This window comes from Pelobates fuscus, chromosome 11 (assembly GCF_036172605.1).
Source record: "Pelobates fuscus isolate aPelFus1 chromosome 11, aPelFus1.pri, whole genome shotgun sequence".
Classification (NCBI taxonomy): domain Eukaryota; kingdom Metazoa; phylum Chordata; class Amphibia; order Anura; family Pelobatidae; genus Pelobates; species Pelobates fuscus.
In genome coordinates, this window is record NC_086327.1 from 35141148 (window position 1) to 35166830 (window position 25683).

The 25683-nt window shown below is 40.4% G+C and overlaps 1 protein-coding gene and 1 long non-coding RNA gene across 2 annotated transcripts in view; both read right to left on the reverse strand.

Moving 5' to 3' along the window:
- LOC134576785 (pregnancy-specific beta-1-glycoprotein 8-like) overlaps window positions 1-25683 on the reverse strand; it is a 174476-nt gene that overhangs the window by 72536 nt on the left and 76257 nt on the right. The gene's annotated exons all lie outside the window — the stretch shown is intronic.
- LOC134577263 (uncharacterized) lies at window positions 3851-6876 on the reverse strand. Its single transcript, XR_010085971.1, has 3 exons — window positions 6809-6876; window positions 5322-5368; window positions 3851-4602 (listed from the first exon to the last, which is right to left on the reverse strand). It is a non-coding gene; the product is annotated as an uncharacterized LOC134577263 (long non-coding RNA).

Below are 25683 nucleotides of genomic sequence, written 5' to 3' on the forward strand. Positions count from 1 at the left end.
TTCAATTAAAAATTGAATGTTGTCTTATGGCTCTCTAAGCTAGGATATAGCAGCAGTTGAGTAAAAGTGATATTTTTTTCAATGTTATAAGACCAACTCCTCCAGAGCTCCAGCGAGTTTTGTTTCGCTCTTTATTTGTAAATTGCAATATGACCATGAGTGTTTAATGTCTGTTTATGTCTTATGGTATGTTTGAGACGAGTCTACAGATAATAAGCCGATCGATTTGAGGGAAGAAGTTGGATTTAGATATATTATGTTAATTCTGATAAGAATTACAAATGAAATGATAGATTTTCTGTTAGTCAAATCTTAAACATTGTGCTATGTCTATTTATTGTATTGTGAATTTTTTTTTATCAATAAAGAGGATAAATATAAAAAAAAAGATCAAGATCCAGAAGGAAGATTCATCATAGTTATATGCACAATTAATTAAAAAATATTTACAGCAAACCGCCGGCGATCGCGGTTGGGGGGACTCCCAGAGACTCCCCTGCGGCACGTCCGCCCTCTTCAGCCCCCCCGGGCCATGTGAGAGTGAGGTCCTTGCGAGGACCTCACAATCACATGGCCGGTATAGCTAGCTGCAGCAATGCCAGCAGGGGGACTAACTGTAATGACAGTTAGTCCCCCTGCTGGCTGGAAATCAAATTAAAATAAGTGTAAAATTAAAAAAGTGTAAAAAAAATATATATATATATATATATATATACTTAGAGGAATGGTGTAAAGCTATAAATAATACCTGTCGACAGGTGCAATGTCTAAATTTGATAGAATGTTACTATAAGGTCATCTATAGATGGTATTTAGTTCCCAATAAGCTATCCCTGATGTATCCAGGGGTCTCTCCTAAGTGCTGGAGATGTGACAAAGAGGTGGGCTCATTTATCCACATTTGGTGGAGTTGTCCAAACATCCAGAGTCCTATCAAGACTATGCTAAGATTTATAAAAGCTAATACTGGGATAGATCTAGATATGAAAGCAGAGGTAGTTCTGTTACATATGCATTGGCCAAAGATGTCATATAGCAACAGTTGCTTTATTATTCATTGTTTTATAGCATTTAAAATTATTCTTGCACGGAATTGGAAATCCTATAAGCCAATTTATTGGGATACTATTAAAGATCAAATCCATCTTCAGATGAGGATGGAAAGAGATCTGAGCATCCCATATTTGAACTCCCCAAAAAGAAGAGACCTATGGCAAAGGTGGATCGATACAATAGAAACTTAATTAAAATAATATGGAGTTATACTAGACCTATTATCTAAGGAATAGCTAGAGCCATGAGCGTAACGAGACTACCTCCCAGTGCCCGACCTTGCAGTTAACGGTGTAATTGTGTTTATGTATTGTAATTGTGTGGACTATGTATAGTATGTACTGGACATGTCTGGTCCTACTGTTATATGTATTTTTGTAAAAAAACGAAATAAAGAAAAGGTTAAAAAAAAAAAAAAAGATCATATATATGATCTAAGTATATATATATATATATACACATATACATACACTATGTGTGATAGTGAGTGGAGCAATTTCACCATATATGAGACAAAAATAGAAGTATATATATACAAACTGTTGTCGGTGTGTGATATATCTTCCAGTAATATTGATGTATATAAAAGGAAAAAAAGAAAACAATAGTAGTGCAGATTGTCTACATGAAAGATATAAACATATGCATGTTGAAAAGTATCCTTTTAGGGAATACTAAGATGGAGTTCCAATAGGAAAAAAGGACAAATTTATTATCTGCCACATGCAGAAAAATAGTACATATATACATAAAATAGAATAAAAGGAAATAAAAGATAGGGTGACAAGCCCCTTACTGGATTCGTTGGTGAGTATGACACATATGTGACAACTCACTATGAGAGCTTAATATGTTAGGGTAGCAGGCTGCTGTGTCCGGCGTTCTCCTTATTCGGCTGCAAAAGATTCTCCACGTGTGTTGCCGTGTACCGGAAAAAACGCTTCAGGACTCCGTGGTCTGCAAGCTGCAAGCTCCTCCCCCTTATCTTAGAAGCAAAGTACTATTGAGTATCAAGTTAAAGGGTCTCAGTCGATTTAATTGAAAATCGGACGCTTTTTAATTCAATAACCAATCACGAAGGACTGATGCCCTTTTTAAGCCCACAACCAACATGGAGGATGTGAGCATGTCCTGAGGAAGCCGATTGGTGAAACGCGTTGACGTCAGAGAAGGGGGAGGAGCTTGCAGCTTGCAGACCACGGAGTCCTGAAGCATTTTTCCGGTACACGGCAACACACGTGGAGAATCTTTTGCAGCCGAATAAGGAGAACGCCGGACACAGCAGCTTGCTACCCTAACATATATTTACATATAATATAAAAAACATATGTAAATACGTAAAAAAAATTAAATTAAAAAAATAATTAAAAATAAATAATTAAAAAATATATAGATGTGTGTTATTTCGTCCTAACTGTATTGTGATATTAATATATATATATATATATATATATATATTTATATCAAAATACAAGTAGAACGAAATAATATATATATATATATATCTATATACATAAATATATACGTATATATCACAATGTATATATATACTTATATATAAATAAAAATATTTAAAAAAAATTATATATATATATATATATATATATACGTATATATACACATATGTGTATATTTATACATATATTAATTCTATACATATATTTCTGTAATATTTTTACATAATTAGGTATCCTAATTAATTACAATTAGCGGGACCTTCCTGACAACCCATGCCGAAAGTATAGGGAATTTAATTTGCTAGCACTATATTTAACCCTATAACTTTCCAAGACACCATAAAACCTGTGCATGGGGGGTACTGTTTTACTCGGGAGACTTCGCTGAACACAAATATTAGTGTTTCAAAACAGTAAAATGTATTACAACGATGATATCGCCAGAAATGTGAAGTTTTTTGCATTTTTCACCCACAAACAGCACTTACACGGACGATATTATTGCTGCAATACTTTTTACTGTTTTGAAACACAAATATTTGTGTTCAGAGAAGTCTCCCGAGTACAACAGTACCCCTCATGTACAGGTTTTATGGTGTTTTCAAAAGTTACAGCGTCAAATATAAGGCTTGTGTTTCATTTTTTTCACATTAAAATTCGCCAGATTGCTTACGTTGCCTTTGTGACCCTATGGTAGCCCAAGAATGAAAATTAGCCCTATGATGGCATACCATTTGCAATAGTAGACAACCCAAGGTATTGCAAATGGGGTATGTCTAGTCTTTTTTTAGTAGCCACTTAGTCACAAACACTGGCCAAAATTGGTGTTTTTTGCATTTTTCACACACAAACAAATACTAACGCTAACTTTGGCCAGTGTTTGTGACCAAATGGCTACTAAAAAAGACTGGACATACCCCATTTGCAATACATTGGGTTGTCTACTATTGCAAATGGTATACCATCATGGGTGTAAATTTAATTCCTGGGCTACTATACAGTCTCAAAGGCAAAGTAACCAATCTGGCGAATTTCAATTTCAAATGTAACGTGCTATATTTGACCCTGTAACTTCCCAAAACACCATAAAACCTGTACATAGGGGGTACTGTTTTACACGTGAGACTTTGCTGAATACAAATATGTGTATTTTATTGCAGTAAAAGCAAACAGTATTATGACATTGACAGTTAAAATGTCATGTAGAACTAAAAAAATAACAACATTTCTTATTTTCTCCCTTTTTTTCATATTAAATTATGTTTCATAGCTAAATATTTGATATTAAATGAAAGCCCTGTTTCCCCTGAATAAAATGATATATAATAAGGGGTGGGGGGTGCATTTAATATGAAAGAGGTGAATTACGGTTGGACAGACATATAGCGCAAATGCCAGGTTTTGTTTACGTTTTGTTTTGTTCACAACTTGTACATTTGGCTCAGTCCTTAAGGGGTTAAAGTGTAGGAGGGACGTGAGGGAGGGGGGAGGCAGCTTTGTATTCCTGGCACTACAGTATACCTTAATGTCAGTGTTGTGATTTTGAAGAATGATTTGTGCTGTCTTATTGACAACAGGTAATATTAATAAGTTGAGACACCAGTGGCAGTGACACCAGTTTTCAGATGGTTGGGCTCTAGACTTCGCTACACCTTCGCATTACATGGGAATTAGACTGTGGTGAATGTCTGCCTAAGGATTATGCTTTTTGTAATAAAAATGATCTTCAATCTGATGGGAATTAAACTGAAACTATTACAGCAAACAGAATAGTTCAATGTATCTGGCCAGTAATAAGTAAAAGAATGGAGTCTCCAGTGGGATATTCTTCATAAAAAAAATTACAGTTTATTAGCTTGATTAATTGCACAGCTTAGGGTCACACATCTTTTCCTACATTTCTGCACTGGTAACTTATCATCTCAGCTGGCATTTTCTTAAAAAGTTTCCATGAGGTACACAACTAGTCCTTTCATTTTTCATTACATGACAGTAAGGGCTGATTATTTTCATTCATTTTGCAGTTAGATTCATACAGAAAGTTCTTCATTGCAAATGGTTTCCATTCTGTTCAGGATTTGTTCCTGGGAACCTAAGATACAAATAATATAATCAGAGAAATGAGAATATGAATTTATAGTATATGGATCTAAAGGAACACTCCAAGCAATATAATCCCTGGAAGTGCGATGTGGTGGTTATTGTGATATGGTTGCCCTGGTTCCCCACAGTGTGAGTAGTGAAACTATTTGCTAATGGTTTCACTTCTTAACTGAGGTCTGCCAGGTGTTGCTCCCTTCCTCTTTACAGTCGAAAGTGAGAGCCGAAGGCTCCTGTAATGATCTTCCATTATCTTTCCTGAGCTAAGCCCTGCCATGCTAGCTCATTAGCTTGAGAGCATCATTTGATCAAGGTTTAGCTCAAAAAAGAGAGCTTCTAGCTGTGAGCAAGCAGGGAGTGTCACCCGTTGATCCCAGGAGAGAAGTCAAACTTTTACCAAATGCTTTGACTAAGTACATTTGGAGGGGGGAGGAGGCATGCTGAAGTGGCTATGGTACTTATAGTGTTCCTTTAAGATTGTTGTGTGATCATACTAAACTAGCACAGAGAACATGTAAGAAACAACACCACTGTGGCAGGATATATAACATTATTCAGTCCTCACAACCAAACATTAACAACCAAACATTAACAACCAAACATTAACAACCAAACATCAACAGCATACAGGTTTCTGGATCTACTCACACAGACAGCTGAAAAAGCTGATCTATAGAAAGGTGGAAGGACATGAATCCAGTAGTTGCTTACCCAGAGGTCATCTAATTCTTGTCTCCTGATTCACCAAACTACTTTAGCTATATGTAAAGATGAATAAACATGTCAGTATATGCAAACTTCATGTACATAGTATAGTTTAAAAAGACAGAGTGACAAGTAGGTAGGCAAGTTTCTAGACACATATGGATATGGTTGTGTACAATACATAGCAAAGTCACTTAAACATCATTTGTAATTGAACACACCTGTTACTTTTTGTCAGGGACATCATTCCCACCATGGACAAAGGGCTATTTTCACTATGAGAAGTGGATATGGAGACCCTCTGGATGCTTTGTGTGCCTCCCAACCAGAGTTGGAGATTTCTGGGGATTGCCTGGACCCATTCTGCACATTGTGCACCTGACTGGGAGATATACTGAATCACTGTGGAACTGTTCTTTGGATCAGAAATGTTTTGTGATCCAGCAAATCTTTGTTCAGGTGTTGCTCGGTTCCCCGGCCACCCATCACAGCAATATTTGGAGGGAATGCCAGGTGGTGAGGCATCGGAGGATATCTGAAAACCTGAGAGCACTCCTCTTCTCAGAGCTCCAAGAACCCATTTTGTTAACCAGGACTAACCAGCTACATGCCTCAAACTCTTCGCCAGATTGGAGAATAACCGCAACATGGTAAAACTTTACACGCTGTTGTTTTGGAGCAAATTCTCCAATCTGAAGCTATTTGGACAGTAGAGTAGCTGGGTGATGAGCTATCCAGAGACATATTATGTATGGGGATGCTGTCCAGGGAAAAGAGGTTCTGGAAGACTTTTTGTACAACATACCTCTATGTATAGGATGACACAACAGGGAGGCTATTGTGTTAGCTGCGAGTAAACCAATTAGGACCTCAGATAGTGTCACAGGGGATGGAGATTACTGTACATTTCATTGAATTGTGGAGGACCACCAGGAGGGGGAATCCACATTTGTGCTGTATAAATAGAGATGTGTGCAATAAAGCTTGTTTTGCCTCAACAATAGTGTGTGTGTTGGAGGGTGGGGGGGCAGAGGCTATAATCACTGCTGAAGTACCGGAGAGAAGGCATCCAGAGGAAAAAGAGCAATGACCACTGTAGCTTTGTCCAGTGGAAGAGGAAGAAACACTTCCTTTCTTCCCCCTTTTTTCTTCCCTCTTTTTCTGTCTCTATCCTCCACCACCTTCTCCACACCCGTCCCCTTTGCTGTTCTTTCTGTTCTCTCTTCCATCATCTACAACCTTTCTTACCTTATCTTCAGGTTCCTTAATTATCAAAAAGTGTGACGTTTAGACTAATGCTATTCTCTGTGCTTCAGTTCGCTGAGATAACTTTTCAGCCTGTAACTCTTTTGGTAATATAGGACTTTACTCTCACTATGTATTTTTTATTAACATCTTTCTCTATGTTGTACATCTCCAATGCATGATTTCTCCACAATAAAGACTTAAATAATAGCAAAATAAGGTGATATGATCACACAATCTCATATTACCTGGCTTATTTCTTAGGTGCTGTAATTATAGTGCTGTATTCTGCTTTATCTTGGAATATCAAATCCTGTTAATGTAAAAAAACAAATTAGGCTGTCATTCTCATGACAAAAAGGAACGGGAAGCGGTCCCCTCGCGCTCCCCCCCCCCCGACGGGGTCGGGGGGACGGTGGAGAGTGACAGGCTTAGATGTGGAGGGGGGGGGGGGCGGGGGTCGTCATGGGAATTGAAATGTAATATACTACATACTAATATACTATACACTACAGAGGAGCCACAGAGGAAAGGGGGAGGACAAGCGGAAAATTGCAGCACTACCTCAGCAGATGAGTGAAATAATATTGCAAAGAGTGTATAGAGTGTATGTAAGTAAGAAGGAGTCATGGTGGCACTATAAAGGCACTAAAATTGTACTAATAGCACGCTGAATAACACTCTTGGAAGTCACTAAGCTGAAGGTAGTAGCCAATTAAACCAATCATAATAGTAACGAGTTGGCCGGCCCCTAAACCTGGATAAACTGCATAAAATCCTCAATTAGTATTTTTCCCTCCTCTATTACAAGCTGGCAAGTTCCTTACTTTGCAAATCCCCTTCCCACTTTTCTGGCACATTTTCTGGCGGATCAGCTAAACAGCTAAACAGTAGACTAAACAGCAGACTTAGATAGCAGAAGTCTAAATGCAGAGATGGCCTCTAAAACACAGGAGAAAGTTACTGTAAAAAGGGACAAGAAAAACCTTAAAATGGGAAGAGAAGTAACTAATTTTTTCTCACCAGAAAGTAAAAAAAAAGCAGAAGAGGATGTTTTAACAATGTCAAGATCAGACCAGACATTAAACAGTTCAGAAATCTGTGTGAATAATCAAATTTCGGCAGAATTTCTGGAGAGTTGTCTAAATTCTCAGTCAGAAATACTAATGAAGCAAATAAATAAGAATTCAGAGGAGATTCTAAACCAAGTGAAACTCCTAACTGAGAAAATAAACATGGCTGAAGAAAAAATAAACTGTCTGGAATTTCAAGAGAAAATATTGAAAGATCAACATACCCATTTGGAAAATAAAATTAAAAATTTAGAGACAAAAGTAGGAGATCTAGAGGATCGCTCTAGACGAAATAACCTGCGACTAAGAAATATCCCAGAAAAAATCACCCAGGATAAGATTCCAGAATTTTTGGATAATTTATGGAAAGCCTGGGGGATAGAGAAAGAGAAATTCACCCATTCCATAGAAAGGTGTCATAGGCTGTACAGAGCCAAAAATATCCCAGAAACAAAACCAAGAGACACAATCTGCTGTTTCCAATCATTCCAATTCAAAGAGGAAATTTTAAAAGCAAGTAGAGTCAGGAAGCCACATGGGGAAGAATATAAGGATATAATTGTTTTCGCAGATTTATCTTATCTCACCAGAATGCAAAGGAAAGCATTCGCCCCTGTTACAGAAACTTTGAGAGCTAAGAAGATCAAATATACATGGGGGTTTCCCACTGCAATAAGATTATACATATACGATCAGTTAGTGGTCCTAGACTCAGTAGAAAAAGCAGCTATTTGGTTAAAAGATAAGAAGCTGATGGAATAGGATAAAGCAAGAAGGGTGGGGAGGAGAGAGGGGGTGGGAGGGGATAGAGGGAAGGGAAAATAAATGAGAGTTGCTATGTTTTTTTTTTTTTTTTTTTTTCCCTTTCACTTGTATATAGACTTTTACATGTATATAGAACAATACAGAATTAATTTCATCACATCTGGAACTGAACCAACATATAGAAGTAATGGTAATTTGAAGCGATTGGTACACCTATAAATTATGCAATTTAGTAAGGACAACAGAGACACATGGTGATGAAAGGAGAGATATCACACTATCACACGCATCCATAATAAATAGAACTAGCCTAAATATATGGAAATTAGACATGAGTAATTTGAACCAATAAGGCACATTTAAATAAAAGGAGAGAGGCACTATCACCCGACTATAAATGAATAGAATTAAATATAAAGCCAAAAGGAGTGAGGCACTATAAGAAGTGAAGAAAGAATATCACTTGATTAATAATGAAATAAAATTAATTTTTAAGTTAAAAGGATAGAGGTATCACAAGAAGTTAAGGAAGATTACCACTTGATTAAAAAAGGAAATAGCATGAACCCATAAGATAAAGTTAAGATTTAGGTTTTTTTTTTTTTTTTTTTTTTTTTTTTTTTCTCCCCTCCCCCCGTCCTTCCAGTTACCCACACCACCACGGCGGCCCAACACAGCTCGCCCATAAGTTCTAAATAGAACTTAGTGATTGCCTTGATAAGGCAACCAAGTATGTACAGAAGACAGTCCCTTATAATTAGAGACTCCAGTATAAAAGTTAGTATGAATGTGTGTGACTGGTGTAAGAATATGAATGGTGTATTGCTACGAGTTTACAGAATCTTCCGGAAAAAAAAAAGGCATAGAGTCAATGAACCAGAATAGAATATGGTAAGATTTGCTACGATTAACATACAGGGCTTAAATATCCCACACAAGAGAGTGGCCTTCAGAGAGTATTTAATGACAGAGAAAATACAAGTATTTTTGATACAAGAGACGCATTGGTTATCAGGAGACAGTATTGGGTGGCTTGGCAATAACTTCCCTTTAATAGTATCCGCCTCTAAGAAGGAGGAAAAAAAAGCTGGTGTGGCTATAGGTTTTTCCAAAACACTTCAAGTAGAAATCAAACATAAGGACATCGATATAGAGGGTAGATATATAGTATTGATTTGTGAAATTAATGGGGAATTATACACAGTGATTAATGTATACTTACCGAATGTAAATCCGATGAGAGTGTTCTCTCACATATTAGAAAGAGCGGATAGAGTAGCCATGGGCTGTGTGATAATAGGAGGAGATTTTAACTGTGTTTTTGATTTTGAGTTGGACAAATCTAATATTAACAAGATCTGTGTGGATAAAAATGCCTTGAGAAACGCCAGTTCCTTTCAGAATATAATTTATAAAAATAATCTCTATGATATTTGGAGGGTCAAGAACCCGCTCGCAAAGGAGTTTACATTCTATTCTTGGCCGCATAATACCCATTCAAGAATTGATTTTTTCCTAGGAGACCCAAAAATAATAGATAAAGTAATAGACATACGTATAAATATAATGATTTGGTCAGATCATAATAGCGTCATAATGGATATAAAGGACGAGACACGCCCCTATCCTAGAACTACTTGGAAACTAGATGATTCAATACTATATAATATTGAAAACCTAAATTTATTAAAATTAGGGTCACAACAGTTTCTAGAAGATAACAGACCTGAAGACACCTCAGAATTAAATAACTGGTGTGCATACAAAGCCTTTATTAGGGGACAATGTATAAATATTAAGAGTAGAGTAAGGAAGAAAGACGGACCGGGTTTATCTGAATTATATATTCAGCTGTACAAAGTCTTTAGAGAACACAAATTAAATCCAGATAAAGAAGGACAAGTAAAGATCAATAACCTCAAACAAACTATTAAGAAAAAAATATTAGCAAATATCGAAAAGAAAATGATTAAATTAAAAATTAGATATTATTACCGACAAAACAAAGCAGATAAAATCTTATCAAATCAACTGAAAAAGAGAACGGCAGAAAACCGCATAGATAAAATGGCATATGAAGGAAATATATATAGAGCCCCAAACGAAATCGGAGAGATCTTTAATAATTTCTATGGATCACTCTATAATTTACCAGGCAGATCTACGGAGGAATCCATAGACAGTTATATAAAAGATCTTGAACTACCAAAAATATCACAAGATCAGCTAGACTCAATAAACAAAGACATCTCAAAAGAAGATGTAATTGAGGCAATAAACAACTTGGCGAACTATAAAACCCCAGGACCTGATGGTTTTAGTAATAAGTTTTTTAAGTTAATGAAAGATGTAATTGTTGAGCCACTAACAAGATCATTTAATGAAGCCGTAAAAGAAGGAGCATTCCCACAAGAGATGCTAAGAGCCAACATCTTACCAATTCTGAAACCAGGTAAAATAGCAACAGATGTCAAAAGCTACAGACCGATCTCACTGATAAATGTAGATGTTAAGATCTTTGCTTCAATCATTGCAAAAAGATTAAAAACAGTTCTGCCTGAAATTATCAACTCTGATCAGGTTGGATTTGTTCCTGGCAGAAATTCAGGAAACAATGTCAGAAGGCTATTAGACTCAATGGACCTGTCTGATAAGACATGCAATCCCCTCCTGATCCTGTCATTAGACGCAGAAAAAGCGTTTGACAGGGTCAGTTGGGGATTCATGTTTAAAGCGCTGAAGGCCTTTAATATAAAAGGATGGGTCAATGAAGCGATAGGTTCCTTGTACAAGAAACCAATTGCAAGATCCATAGGCCAAAACATTTGTGCAAACTGGTTTAGTCTGGAAAACGGCACAAGGCAAGGGTGCCCCTTGTCACCAATTTTTCTATGTTATAACAGTAGAAATTTTTGCTTCAAAAATCAGACAAAATTTACTAATCAAGGGTCTACCAATCCCTAAAGGGGACTTAAAGATCTCTCTATACGCGGATGACACTCTATTGTATATTGTCGACCCAGAAAAATCCCTCCCACATGTCATAACAGAAATAGAACAGTATAGCACAGTATCTAATTATAAATTGAATCTCTCTAAATCTACTGCAATGTATAGGAATGTGTCATCGGATAAGATAACCAAACTACAAAATGAATATAACTTCGCCCAACCAGAAGAATTTACTTATTTGGGGATAAGAATAAATAAAAAATTAGAAAGAATCATGGAATCTAATTTTATCCATCTTTTGAAAAACACTAATAGAGATTTAAAGGAATGGCGTCAGGCAGAGATATCATGGTGGGGCAGAGTGAATACCTTGAGGTACTATGTGCTCCCTAAGTGGATTTACCTATTTAGGATGCTACCACTATCTATCCCTAAACCTTGGATAAAAATGATTAAATCTTCTTTTGCTAATTTTGTGTGGAGGGGAAAAAAACCCAGAATCAAATTAAAAACAATGAGCTGTAATATAGACAAAGGGGGACTAGGTTTCCCAGACATGGAAAAATTCTATGAAGCAGGAATAATCTATCACACTGCAATGCTACAAAGGGAGATATATCAAAAGGAGGCCTGGGGGAGGATAGAATTAGAAGTATGTCAATCCAAAAACTTATCTAATATCATATGGAACAATAAAGCATACGACTATTCGCTTTCATTCGTGCTAAATCAAATTATCCCTACATGGGAAAAAATAAAGAAGAAAGCAGATATTAGTAATAAGATTCTGGGGTTCCAAAATATAGAGAGTCTTGAAATAGACATAAGTAATATCTCTTTAAAAACATGGAGAGAAGTAAATATTGGGAAGGTAGAAGACTTAATGCAGAATGGAGAATTAAAAACTTTCGAGACACTGACAAGGTTATTTCCCCTCCCAGACAGAGAGGTTTTCTCTTATCTAAGAGTTAGGAACTATATGAAGCATAAAACATTTTTTAAACAGCGGAGATACATACAATGTCTTAAAAGGGATATTCTCTCAAAAAGAGTGTAAAAACCTTTTCGCTAAATGTACAAAAGTATGTGATACAATACAAACAGAGAACCGCCCAACGGCAATAAAAAGCTGGGAAAAAACTCTGAAATGCACTATTGAACTAGAAGAATGGTACGATGCTATATCAAAAACAAATAAATATGTACACTGTCTCTCTCTGTTGGAAACTCACTTTAAAGTGATTAATAATTGGTATCTGGTTCCTTCAAAAATATCAAAAATGTTTAATAACAATAATGACCTTTGCTGGAGATGTGGAAAAGAGAAAGGAGATTATCTCCACATTTGGTGGAGGTGTAAAAAAGTAATTACCATATGGTCTATGACAAACTCATTGTTAATTAGTTTAAACGGCGTAGGATTAAAAGTTAATCCAGATATGATGTTACTCCATATAAGGTGGCCCGCATTAGTAGAATGAATCAAATTTTGACAACACATGCCTTAATAGCAGCAAAGATCATTATTGCTAGGAATTGGAAAAAGACACAAATATTTACAAAGATACAGATTATTCAGCAATTAAAATACCAGATCCAAATGGAAATAGGGATGAAAAAAATTAAAAACCAGTATAAAGAACTTGATAAATGGGAAGTATGGCTCAAAAATTTGGAGAAACTAGAGACAGAACTCTCTTGGTAATAAGCTAGAAAAATGAAAGATAAGAGGATAGCAAGGGCACAAGAAATAAGAAAGCTGAGAAGAGGAAAAGAGAGAAAGAAAAGGGTAAAGAAAAGGAGAAAGATAGGTAGCAGTACTGTATGGTGTGAATGAGAGTATGAATGAGGTTAAGATGCTGTTTTTCTTTTGTTTTTGGCAGTTTTTTCCTCTTCGTTCTTCCCTCTTTCTCTCGGTTGGTCCCGTCCCCTCTCTAGATAGAAGACCCTTGAATAAACAATGACAAGTAATATGAAAGGAAGAAGAGAGGGAGGCAGGGAGAGGGAGGAGGAGTAAGAGGGGGAGGGGAGGGGAGGGAGGGAGAGGATAGGAGAAAATAATAAAAGCTCAACTTGGGTCATGTAGTTAATTGCTGTGTTTATTAAGTAGAGTTGAGCCAGCAAATGTTTATGATGACCAAGATACCCGGCCACATATGAAGATATACCTGAATTACAAAGAGGCGGGTATAGTCTGAAACAGAAGAAAAAAAAAAAAAAAAAAAAAAAAAAAAAAAGAAATGTAATATACTATAATGTGATACACTGGAATGCCTTGTACTGCATACCGCACCGACCCGACCATTGCTGCGGAGCCCAGGATAGCATGGTCTCTCCCGCCCCCACCCATAACCACAGTTACCCACACCATATACAGGGGATCTAACCCACCAGAGTAGCCCAAAGCTCGAAGCAGCCTGCCACGCCACTACATATATACATAAGTTGACTATCCCAGCAATTCCACTTAAACACCCCTCCAGGACCTAGGTTGAAATTGCCTTCCCCACTATCCTAACCTAAGAGCGAAGAGATAAAGGAAAAGAAGGCCAACCCCCCCTCCACCTCACAAACCCCCACCCACCATGGGACCGGACGCGTCCCACCACGCCAAAATAGGCCACATGCCTGCCACCCTCTCTCGGGACACAGGTCACTTCCCCCACACACTCTGACCCTTGCCACCCTCTCTTGGCACCTCAAGCAAGAGAGCTCGTTGGCAATACAGAACACCCCTGCTGGCACTAGGGATAAGCCCAGCAACCACCCCTCACACCAACCCCGATACATCCCCTTGCTGTCCTCCCGACTCCTCCCGGAGCTCCGACCCTAATCCTTGAACTTAACAATACCACCCAAACACAATAACATCCTACTGAAACACCGCGCTTAATGATGCCCCTCAAACTAAAATGCATCTCCATTAACGCTAAAGGTCTTAATAATCCCAAAAAACGACATTCACTACTACGATGGGCCCACACACAGCATGCAGATATCCTGCTAATCCAAGAAACCCACTTCACCCCTCAAAAAAACTTCCCCCTCAAAAACAAACACTACAACCGATCCTTCACAGCCAACTCGCCGGATGCAAAATCCAAGGGCACAGCAATTGTTCTCAAAACCTCCTGCCCCCTCTCAGACATACAAGCCTTCCCAGACAAGCAAGGCAGATACGTAACGATAACAGGCAAAACTGGCCCTACAACCTACGCCATCTCATCCCTATATGCCCCCACATCTCCTGACCCGACGTTCTGGCCTACGTTCTCAGCACACTTAGCAATGCACAATGCCACCTTCACAATAATAGGAGGAGACTGTAATGCAGCCCACACACCGATCTTAGACCGGACTACCAAACACCCCAGTGGAACGCGCCCATCACCCAACGACGCACTCTTCTCATATTTCCTGAACAAAAGCAACCTCCTTGACATATGGAGAGCCCAACACCCCTCGGCCCATGACTACACATTTTACTCCCACCCCCATGACACCTACTCCCGTATAGACTACTTCCTAACCTCCCCAGGCCTCACACCGCGAATCACACAAACCTCCATTGGCAACATCACATGGTCTGATCATGCAGACATCTCACTCACATTCACAATCCCCAACATGACCAGACCATGGACATGGAAACTAAACCCACAACTTCTCCACGACAAAATGGTCACTACCACCCTAGCCAAAGAAATAACAGAATACTTCACACTAAATGACCAATCAGTTGCATCCCCGATCACACTCTGGGCAGCCCACAAACCTGTCATAAGAGGCAAACTAATAGCTATAGCGACGGCACGCAAAAAACAACACAATAGACAATTAGTCGATACCCTGGCAGAGATCGGCCACCTAGAAACGCAACACAAACAAGACCCGAACCCCTCCACCCTTGAGCAACTTACAGCAGCCAGAGCCCTACTCAGAAGCCTCTCCCTAACAGCCACCACTAAAGCACTGGCCTGGACGAAGCAAAAATTCTATGAGAAGGGAAACAAGGCCGACTCTATGCTAGCCAAAAGACTCAGAACCCTCACAGAAACAAAGCGAATCACCAAAATACGCACCCCAGACGGAACACCCACCGACATCCCACACAAGATAGGCGAAACCTTTCAAAAATACTTTGCAACCCTATACAACCACTCCCCGGACCCCCCCTCCGACTTAATTCTTTCCCAGACCGACACCTTTCTTCATAAACTCTCCCTCCCATCCCTCACCAACGAAGCCAGAACCTCCATAGCAGCGGAAATCACACCCGAGGAACTCACGGCAGCAATAAAAACATTAAAACCTAACAAAAGCCCAGGCCCAGACGGCCTAACAGCCCTATACTATAAGACCTTCGGAGACATCCTCACCCCCAGACTATGCAAAGTCTACAATGCAATGCTTTCAGGTGAACACTTACCTCAAGACATGACACAAGCAAATATCACCCTAATACCAAAGCCAGGAAAGCCACATGAGGAACCAGGTCACTACCGCCCCATCTCCCTCCTGAACAAGGACCTAAAACTGCTGACCAAAGTAATGACAAACAGGATAAACCCCCTCTTAAACAAACTGATCAACCCAGACCAGGTCGGCTTCATCCCACAGAGACAAGCACAAGACAACACAAGGCGAGTCATCGACCTAATATGGGTAGCCAACCACAGACACATCCCAACAGCAATACTCTCACTGGATGCGGAAAAAGCTTTTGACCGCCTTTTATGGTCCTACCTATACAAGGTCTTGAGCAAGTTCGGATTCCCACCCGAGCTTGCTCGATTCCTACAAGCCATGTACCACAACCCAACGGCACAACTCCTGATCCCGAACATAGCCCCCCCTCCTTCCCCATCTTCAACGGCACGCGCCAAGGCTGCCCACTATCCCCCCTCCTTTTTGCCCTATCCCTTGAACCCCTCCTAGAAACCATAAGAAACAACCAGCAAATCAAGGGAATACGCATAAGAGACGAGACATTCACCATTGCAGCATACGCAGATGACATTCTCCTGACATTGTCCAACCCCACCCCGTCTCTCACTGCACTCCTGTCAACACTACAAACTTATTCCACAATCTCTGGATACCAACTTAATGCCGCCAAATCGGAACTCCTTCCACTCAACCTCTCAGCTGACACTCTCCACACTTTAAAACATACATTTCCCTTCCGCATCCGCCCAACGGCGATAACCTACCTAGGCATACAAATCACCAACGACACCGCCACCCTGTACAACACCAACTACCATCCACTCTTCCGCAAAGCACATGCGGACCTCCAACGCTGGAAACCCATGAACATCTCATGGCTAGGTAGAATAACATCTATAAAGATGAACCTACTACCCAAGTTTCTCTACGCCTTCCAAGCACTACCCATCCCATGTAAAAAGACAGACCTCAAACAACTACAAACGGCAATAGATCACTTTATATGGAACGGAAAGAAACCTCGGATCCGCCGATCCACCCTATATGTCCCTACACCATCAGGTGGACTAGGTCTCCCCAACTTCACACATTACCTTCATGCAGCGCATTTAACGCAAATCCAACACTGGCACCTCCCCCCCACTCACAAGCGATGGGTAGACCTCGAACACCTCATCTTCGGACGCGACCACCCATCCCAATACATGTGGCTACCAAGACAACATAGACAAATACCACCCCCCACATCCCCAACAATCACCCACTCATTAGACCTCTGTGACCACCTCAGCGACAAATTTGATCTATCCACTGGCATATCCCCCCTCACCCCTATATTACGCAACAAAATGTTCCCACCTGGCCTAACACCACAACACTATGCCCATTTTGAAGAGAGGACCATCAGCAGACTAAAACACCTCTACCCAGATGGCAAACTCCTACAATTCACAGACATACCCAACCCCGACTCCCTGACGACATTCGACTACTTTCGCTACCTACAGCTCCGCAGCTTTGCATCAACAAACAAAGTCAGACTGGCAGCCACATCGACCCTCACGCAAGTCGAAAAAACAAGCCTCCGCGCACCATCTCGTAAAAGCCAAATATCCGAACTATACTTGATAAAACCAGAACTTTAGCATGTAAACAGGTAAAATCATGATCCTCTGAACACCCAGATATGCTTCACCTCTCCCTATGAGGCAAGATGCTCAATCCATGCCATGATGCTTGACATCATCTTGCTTCTTCCCTTTTCTATAATGGCCTTACTTGCCTTCAGTTGGTTGCTAAAGTATGTAACTCTGCCTTAACCCCTTAAGGACACATGACGTGTGTGACATGTCATGATTCCCTTTTATTCCAGACGTTTGGTCCTTAAGGGGTTAAATGAACCAAAAGTCCATGGGTACATTCCTATTCATATTAAGAAAGCCCATTGTATACAAAATAGTTGAATGCTAAAATATACCTAAAGTCCCATATAGAGCAGGGGTGCCCAAAAGGTAGATCCAGAGATGTTGCAGAACTACAACTCCCACAATGCTTTGCAAGCCTTTAGACTGCAAAGCATCATGGCAATTGTAGTTTTAACACATCTGGGGAAATACCTTTTGTGCACCCCTGATACAGAGACTGTAAGTATATTAGAATTTGTGTCATTTTAAATACACAAATTGTAGTATCTAGTGTGAGAAACAGATGCCTCACAGACCATCACATGGCAGTTTCATTAAATAGTACCTACAACACACAAGTCTCAATATCAGCAGTGAAGAGTCAACTCAGGAAAGCTAACCTTCTAGACAGCATTGCAAAAAAAAAAAAAAGCCATATTTCAGACAGGCCATTAAATATATAATGTTAAAATGGGAAGATTATATATATATAAAAAAAAATTATGCACAGACAAATCTGTGTTTGAAGTGTTTGGATCACAAAGAAGAATGTTTAAGAGATGCAGCCCAAGATGTTTGAGGAGTGCTTTGGTGGTGGGTAGGTGGGAGATTTAAACAAGGTAAAAAGGTCTTTTTTAAAAATTCTTTATTTTTCGTGTGCATGAAGTAACATACGAGCTTGCAGAGTCACAACAACAGATGCAAGAGATTCAATAGCTTTCAGTGACATGGTAGGTACAATAGCACATTTTTTTTATTTAAATTGAATATCAGGCTAGGATTCTTCAGTAAGCTATAGTGCAGATCTCAGGCTACATGTGCATGTTAGACTAATAGTGTGTGCTTAGAGCTGAAGGCATGTTACATAACATTTGTATGGAAGATAAACACTTATATGTGATTATGCAAGCTGAAACATGAGCTAGTGGAGTACTTGTGGAAGGTAACATTGCATGACTAGGTCAGTAAGTTGATTGTACCCTTTGAGCTTTTAAACTGCGCGTATGCTATATTAAACATGGTGAGCTATAATACGTCATGAAGTGCAGAGACATAAACGTAGCTATATTATGTTTAGCTGCCTGATAGCATATTGAGTCATTGTTAGAAGTAACAGGTAATATAAGCTTAAACCAGAGAGGTACATTGCATGAGTATTGGTACAGTTGGAGGAACATCTTGTTGTGGTTGCTGGGTGAAAGGTGGGGCACCAGATCTCGTATTCCTCACGGGCATTTCAGCGTTGGTACCCCTTTTTTTTTTGCAGAGGAATAAGACATTAATGAGTACCAGTGCAGGAGAGTAAGCTTCCAGGCTTCTCGTCACACAGTTTTGTCACTACGTGCATACATAACCTTTGGTAAACATTCCACTTAGCTCAGTTATTATACTATCTGTTACAACAGACATAGTCAAAGAATGAGAACAGTGCAAAGTTAAATTGCGGAACCTCCTGATTCAATCAAATATAAAAAAAGGAAATATTTTACAAAATAGTATACGTTCTGTCAAAAGCTTAATTTCCTCCTTCAGCTCTACCCCCTAACTGGCCTCACTTGACAGGGAATGAATCTGTGTCGTGTTAAAGTATAAAGAGTATGGAAATAGAAGTAGCAAGTAGAAAAGAAGATGAAGTGGTCATTGCCAGGAGAGGTCAGGTCCCCCAGTGTGTGTCCCCTGGTACTGGAGACCCCAATATGTCACATGCCACGGGACACAAATGTGAACCACGGCCACCATGCCTCCGCGTGTTTACTCCCCCTCCCTGTCTGGGAGGCATATAACACCTCAGCCACCTGAATGTCCTTGACTCTGCGGATCCACTCCTCCTCGCCGGGATCTTGGTCCACCTCTAGTAGACTGGGATAAGTGCCTTGGCCGCATTTAGTAAGTGTCGTAGAATCAATTTTTTGTATAGGTTGCAATGAAATATGCAGAAGGGCCAGTTTAGCCGACCAGTCAGTAGTGTCCCCCAAGATCTCCGTCACTTTAGCCCTAACCCTCTCCCAATATGGGACGATGTCATGACATTCCCACCAGATGTGTATCATCGTCCCCCTCTCCACTTGGCATCTCCAGCATGTTGGAGGGGTCATCGGGAATATTCTATGGAGTAGGGTTGGTGTTTTATACCACAGTGATATTAGTTTATAGTTCATAATCTGGTATTGTGAGCTAATGGAGCTCTTATGTTGCCAAACTAAAGCTTTGTCCCATTGTTGAGAAGAGAAGGTCTTGCCCAAAAGTTCCTCCCATTGTCTGTGAAAGTTGTTGTTCACCATCTGTTCCCTAACTAAGAGATATTGGTAGAGTGTGGAAACTGCTCAAGTGTGTTACCCTGTTCACAGATACATTAAAAACAGGTGAAATCTCTGTGTATGGGAAATTGAGTCATAGTAATGCTTCAGTTCCATGTATCTGAAGGCCGCCATGGAAGTTCGTGGTCTATCCTCCAACAGCGAGTCCAGGCTCCATGTCGTCCCACCATGTAAGGCATTATGGATGGGGATATATTCCTGTCCCTCCAAGAAGAGCCAGCCTTTTCGGCGGGAGTCCCCCTCCCAGTGTGCGATTGTGAGTGACTGGGAGTAAAGGACTAGGCGTGGGTGAGACATGTGGTTGTTCCCTCAGTGACCTCCACCTGCATAGGGTTTGCGCCACTGGTCCTGTTTCAATATGGTTGACTCCAGGGCAATACTATTTCCCTCTTTGTCTAGGGCCACCCATTGTTTTTGCGAGGAAACGATGTGCCTGATGGTACTTTTTAAAGTCGGGCAATTGCAGGCCTCTGCAATTTCTATGTAAACAGAATAGGTTGTGTCGGAGTCTTGATCTTTCCCCCGCCACACGTGTCATATGACTGCCAATTTTAAGGATGCCGGTTAGGCCAGCGGGATGGTCTGAAAGATATAAAGGACCCTGGGAGTATATTCATTTTAAGTACTGCTATTCGCCCGTGCCATGACACATGTGGAATGAAGTTATGTTGGTACATGTCTCGTGGGTCTGATGTTACCCAAATCCCAAGGTACTTCATTTTGCCAAAGCACCAGTGGAACGGGAACAGCGGGCCTAAGGCAGTATATTCTTCAATTGGAAGTGTTATGTTCAGCACCTCACAATTGTTAAAATTCCGCGATGAGGCAGGGAATCCGAGGGTTAGCAATGAAAAAAAAAGGTCATTCGCATAGGCGACGACCTTATGTTCTACCCCCTGCCAGGTGTAACCCCGGATATCTGGGTGCCGGCGAAGCGCCTGCAGCAGAGGTTCCAGGGACATGGCAAATAACAGCAGAGATAAGGGGCATCCCTGCCTTGTTCCGTTATTGATCCCAAAATCAGCCGTAAGGCCCCCGTTGACCTTTACCGCAGCACTTGGTGTACTATACAAGGCAGTGATCCAGGTAAGGAGTCTCTGTCCCAATCTAATTTTCCTCAAGGTGGCAAACATATAAGACCAGTTCACATGGTCAAATGCCTTCTCAGCATTAGTTGAGAGTAATAGGAGGCATTGCCGTGACTTCCTCATGTGCTGTTGGATTAAGAACTGTGCTATCTCGCGCCTCTCGCCCCGGAATAAACAGCTTGGTGTCCACATTCAGCAGTGAGATCTTGCGGTAGCTGCTACAGTTCAGCGGATCTTTTCCGGGTTTTGGCAGAACAGTCAAGGTTGCAGCCAAAGACTCAGCCCCGAAGGTCCTTCCCTCCGCAATAGCGTTGAGGGCTTTCATTAACCATGTCATGAGCACCATTGAGACGGTCGTAATATCCTGCGGAGAATTTATCGGGGCCCGGTGTTTTGCCCATGTTGGTCTTCTTCAAAGCAGCTGAGAGTTATTTCATGCTAATCTGGGCATCCAATATTGCCACCGTGTTCGGGTTCATCTGTCTTGCAACATTGATGTTAAAATAGTCATGTATGTGAATGTCTCTGTCGCTGCCATGCTGTCTCCACCTGGTGTGGTCAGGTTGTATAGTGTTCGATAGTATGTCCTAAATTCTTCCACTATATTGGTCGGAAAAGATGATGTAGTGCCTATCGATAATCACAATTTACGAACTGGCGTACGAGGGGTGTTACCTTTCAGAAGACGAGTGATGAATCTACCCCCTTTGTTGGCATGAGCATAGAAGAAACCTCTGGAGTGCTGTAAACAGCGAAGATACTGTCACGTTAGGAGTTCCTTTAGCTGTCTTCTAGTTCGCATCAGCTCCCTGTAGGTTTCCATAAACTGAGAAGGTTTATGTCGGAGTTCCAGGGTTGAGATTATTTGGTAAAGGTCAGCCATCTCCCTTAGGGCTACCCTTTTTTTAAGGGAAGCAATGCGTATAAGTGCGCCCCGAATGACACTCTTATGGGTTGCCACATGGTTATCTCGTGCACTGCCGATAGTTTTTGAACTATTGAACTATTTATTCAATGATTGTTTGTGCTGCCAGTGGGAAACAAGTTTGTATGTGTTTGCAAAATCCATACAAACTTAAGTGAATAAACCTTTTCAAACCCTCCCAATTCAATGGCCAAAGCTCCTGTGTTTTATTTAAGCCTTGCAAGGCATTTCACATGCCACTGACACATTGAATTGCAAAAAATCACATAGATGTAAAGAATGTCAGCATCATCTTCTGGTAAAACCAAATAAAACAAGTAACCTGCGCTCTCTCCCAAATCCCTATATATATTTAAACAAATTGAGGTAATTTAGCTAGTCCAAGGGCCACTGGAGGGAATGCCAGCATGTCAAGGTAAACCTCTTAGGTGGGTCCTACACTAAACTTTCACCTTGTTTCCTTTAGCTTCTGGCAAAGATATCTCTAATGAGAGAGAGGGGTGTTTTTATATACACACCTTCATACTTATTAACCATTAATAGGGAACACATGGAATTGGGGTGCAGCGTTGCAGGGGCAGAGATCGAGGCACTCAGTAAAATAAATAATAAAAATTAAAATTAAAAATGAAATATTAAAAAATGAACCCTCTACCCTCTCCCTCCCCATATACATACCAATCCCCGCTGTTCCCCCGCCGTCGACCGATCTTCTGAGGGGGACTGTCTCCAATTTAGGACCCCCAGGGGCCATGTGACCACTTTACAATAGTGGTCACATAGCCGCCATAGGTGTCCATAGTGCTGCCAGCAGGGAACTGAACTGACAGGCACTCCCCCTGCTGGTGAAAAAGTAAAAAAAAAGTTAATAAAAGTAAAAAATAAATAAATAAATAAAAATTAAAAAAACAAATATATAGATTATAGTATATATATATATCTTATAAATAACGTCATACTTAGTGTATTTGTTATTAATATATACATATATTAATATAAAAATACACTTAGAGTAAAATTACACACGTATATCTATAATAACTATATATATTGTATATATATATATATATATATTTGTGTAAGGGGCAATAGCCGTATATGGAGTAAGGATCCAGCATAAGCGTAGGATAGTATAAAGTGAGCAAGTCGGTTGTGGTGTGCCGAGACCGACGATACGGTAGGCCTGTAAATAAAGAGGGCCCACCAAGGAGTAAGAAATTAAAGTAAATGGAAAGAAAAGAGAAAGTGTTGAAATGAGGAGTGGGTGGGAGGGTCATTCTGATGCTGACCTCAAGCGATATGAGTCAGGTAAGGAGTGTCCCTTATATAGGGGAGTATATTAATTTAAGCCCCTCCCACAAATACAGGCCAAACGGCCTTAATACTTGTGTAAGGGGCAATAGCCGTATATGGAGTAAGGATCCAGCATAAGCGTAGGATAGTATAAAGTGAGCAAGTCGGTTGTGGTGTGCCGAGACCGACGATACGGTAGGCCTGTAAATAAAGAGGGCAAAAATGAATAATCAAAGATTTAATACAGTCAACAAATATATACAAATTAACCAGACATTTCCTTAAATGCATTACAGTATTTAATTCCTGGAAGAATTTTGAAGGTAGGAATCTAGGACCGAAAGTGAACACCATTTGTTGTGGGTAGGATAGTATGTTATCTCTACTGTTGGTCCGTGTTGACTCGTTTCGGAATGTGGTAGAGCCAATAGGTAATGAAATATGTGTTTACGTACGTGGGATCGTTGAAGACAATGATCTGTCTGAGTGGTGGTGATGGTAGTGAATTCTCTGGCCTGAGAAAGGCATAAAAGGCAATGTGCATGGCTGGCAATGGCCGACTTGGTAGTATAATTGAATGGTTGTAGATCTAATAGGTCCGATAAGGAGGAAAAGTTGGATGGCTATTGGTAATCTCTGAGAGGAACGTGGGAGAATGGATTCCTGAAAACCTCTGAGTATATTCTTGTCTGGTATGATAGCATGAAGTTATGGTAGTTTTGGCCATAGGTTATCCTGTGTTGTTGAATGCCTGTAAACTATATAATTAATGGTGTGTGAGATAGTTTAAGTTTAAGGTGGCAAAAAGAAGCAAACCCTAGGAGAAATGTTATGACACAGGTTGAGCTATGTCGTGTTCCAATGAGATTCTTTAAGCCAGGTGAAAAGCTGTGTTATGTGTTCTACAAGTATGGGAAGAAAGTGCTAGGTGGGATAGTGCATGCTATGCTGCATGAGTATGTCTAATCCATGATTTTGTCTCTGGAACGAAAGCGTGGCCGTGACTGTATGGGCGGCTGTAGGAAGCGTATGATGAACATGCCTGGAATATAAATGAGACAATTATCGGCAGGGATGTATACATATATATAGTGAGTTCCCCAAAAATATCATGACCTTATGGATGAGTAGTGGCGATTGTTGATGATATGACATGTGCCTAGTTGTCAGAGTAACAACGGATTGATGACCCTGACCATGATTTACCCTATGCCACAGCAGCTGCTACAATGGGGTAGATCTTCCAAAGGGGCTGAGGTGGTGGAAAAATTTCCAAACCTGGATGCCATGGCCAACAGCTCCAAAGCAATCGTTCCCGGTAGATCGCTGCCAAACCCGTGGTAGACGCCGCGTCTGACCATCTGGTTGGAGAAGTGTCAGACAATCCTGGAAGGAACATGCTTTTACCATGCCAAGTGGTTAAGAAATTCCCCCCCATGTGCAGGTCTGCTGTTGCTGAGGTGTCTAGGGACATCCTCTGATCATCATGTTGGAAGTGTGGAAAAAAGGGGAAAGTACTCTGGATGTGAAAGCATGGTCTTGTGGTATGATTGGCATGGCAAAATTAAGGAACCTGGTAGGGATTGTAGTTCTTTGCAGTTGTAAGTACTAAGCAGGAGGTAGTGATTGATGTAGATGAGAATGTTCCCTATTTGTCTTGTGGTAACTTGCGTGTATGGATGCCGACTCAAGTCATATGCCCAGTAATGTGATGATAGTGTCTGGGCCTTCTGTTTCTTATGGGGTACTGGGACGCCCAAGTGGTCAACCAGACTAAGCTGCCGTGAGGCTTCTAGTGAAAAATATGTTATCTTTGATCAACAAGAAGTCTTCTAGATAGTGTATGACTGTAAGACCTCTGGATATGTTATCATAACCAGCACAGAGTATCTGCGAATATCGATAGTAGGCTAATCTGTAGCTCGAAAGTTGAGCAGGGAAAGGATTGCCCAATTTATGCCATGTAAGTGCCAGTGTGTAGGGTAGATGGTAGCCGTTTACTGCGTTGATGATATTGGTCTTACTTAACCAAGCTTCAACCCATGCTTGAGTGATAGCGGTAAAGGTAGATCAATGGTGTTGTATAGTAAGAAAACTCCTCGGAGGGTATGAGGGAGTTGAGACTTGGGGTAGCGGAGGTGTGTGGTGCAAATAGGTCTATGGTTAGTCTTTGTTTAAGGGAAGATTCCTTGTGACAATACCAATGTGTTTGTGTTTGGTGCCCTGCTGTAAATGGTGGAGATTGGAAGACCCCTCTGCAAATCTTGGCTATGAGTGTGTTTACAGCCAATGGTTTTGTTGTGCTGACTGTAAGTGAGGGCATGCTATATTCCTTGAAGGTGTGTTTATGATACCT